General features: G+C 37.5%; 1 protein-coding gene across 1 annotated transcript in view; it reads right to left on the bottom strand.

Annotated features, from left to right (window-relative positions):
* LOC128236321 (uncharacterized) overlaps positions 1 to 1,278 on the bottom strand; it is a 13,634-nt gene extending 12,356 nt beyond the window's left edge. The window contains exon 1 of the mRNA XM_052951222.1: positions 1 to 1,278. This exon is cut by the window's left edge and continues 462 nt beyond it. The gene's annotated coding sequence lies outside the window, so the exon portion shown is untranslated.
* Positions 1,279 to 1,987: the final 709 nt, after the last annotated feature.

Here is a 1,987-nt window from a genome sequence, read left to right as displayed (position 1 = left end):
CACTAGGTAGTCGCTTGTGCGGTCACAAAGTAGTCCATTGTACGGTCACCAGGTAGTCTCTTGTGCGGTCACTTGCCTGTACCTTGCGTGGTCACTAGGTAGTCTCTTGTATGGTCAGTTTGAAGTATTTTGCGTGGTCACTAGAAAGCTTCTTGTATGGTCACAATGTAGTCTCTTGTGCGATCACTAGCTTTAAACTTGTATGGTCACAAGTTCTTCTATTTTGTAGTCATTAGTAAGAATCTCGTGTGGTCACTTATTTGTCCCTTGTGCGGTCACTAGCAAGTATTTCTGGTGGTCACTGGCTATTCTCTAGTGTAGTCACTAGGTAGTATCTTGTGTAATCGCTAGGTAGTATCTTGTGTAATCGCTAGGTAGTATATTGTGCGGTCACTAGGTAGTATCTTGTGCGGTCACTAGCAAGTATTTCTGGTGGTCACTAGCTAGTCTCTAGTGTAGTCACTGGGTATTATCTTGTGTAATCGCTAGGTAGTATCTTGTGTGGTCAGTAGGTAGTATCTTGTGTAGTAGCTAGGAAATATCTTGTGTGGTCAGTAGGTAGTATCTTGTGTGGTCTCTAGCTAGAATCTTGTGTAGTTACTAGGTAGTATCTTGTGTGATCACTAGGAAGTATCTTTTGTGGTCAGTAGGTAGTATCTTGTGTGGTCTCTAGGTAGTATCTTGTGCGGTCACAAGGTAGTATCTTGTGTGGTCACTATGTAGTATTTTGTGTGGTCACTAGGTAGTATATTGTGTGGTCACTATGTAATATCTTTCGTAATCACTAGGTAGTATCTTGTGCGGTCTCAAGGTTGTATCTTGTGCGGTCACAAGGTAGTATCTTGTGTGGTCACTAGGTAGTATCTTGTTTGGACATTGTGTAGTATCTTTAGTAGTCACTAGGTAGTATCTTGTGTGATATCTATAGCTAGTATCTTACTTGGTCACTCTCTAGTATGTAAGGTATGGTCCTGAGTGTGACTGAGAATGGTCACGTCCCGTTTGAGAAGTTAAATATTACTTCCTGATTAGAGAATAAGCCACATAAAACGTTATATATATCCCAAAACATTTAATAATTGTAGCATCCAGGTTTATAACACTTGAATTGTCCTTCTAAAATACATTTTCCTTAAGTCAATCGCAGGCATTTTAGCTGCATATCCTCCTGCATATATCATATCATATATAACTTCTTAGATTGATAAATTTGTTCGCTACTGATTCGTAACTAAATACGCGCAGTTCATTACATTAGACTATAAATATAACGCATTCTTCTGTTACAAAATCACTGTAAAATAGATCCGATTACGTCATTTGTAAATTGGTGTAAACCTATCGCTATCAGATAACATGATGACTTGATCATTTTATTTTACCTTCCTTAATAAAAGGGACTCGCTCATGGTTTGCAAAATGCATTTTCTTTAATTACGAAATAATGGTGGACTAAACAGGCGCGTAGGGAGCCAATTGACTTTGGGGCCGCGGAAGGGGTGGGCTAGGGAGCGGTGTCCCGTCCCCTCCCTTTTAGTAAAATGGACTCGTTCAGGTCTGACATAGAAAGACATAGAAAATAATACTTCCGTGTGACAATGTGAAGAAAATGCATGATGCAATGCTAAAAAGTCATTTAACATTCAAAATAGAGATGTTTTGTTAATATAAATTAATAAATAATGTATCTAAATAAAAAGACAGGAATGCTTTATTTCGCTGAACAATGTTAGTAAAACTATTGAAAACTCTTACACCCAAATAATATATACATGTACCTCAATTAATAGAATTGTTTAAATATTCTAAAAAAAGTGAATAAATGTCGAAAACAATTGTTCTTAATATGAAGGATACCGAGTTTAATTTGAAAGAAATGAGCATAACACACGGTATTTCTACCTTATGAGACCCATAGTAGATCACAGTAAATCTTTTAGCATTCACCAAGCATCAAGAGGCTACGCTACACCATATTTCTTGCGCT

This window comes from Mya arenaria, chromosome 5 (genome assembly GCF_026914265.1).
Source record: "Mya arenaria isolate MELC-2E11 chromosome 5, ASM2691426v1".
Lineage (NCBI taxonomy): Eukaryota > Metazoa > Mollusca > Bivalvia > Myida > Myidae > Mya > Mya arenaria.
Note: the sequence above shows the minus strand (reverse complement) of the source record. Positions and strands in the feature narration are given on the sequence as shown.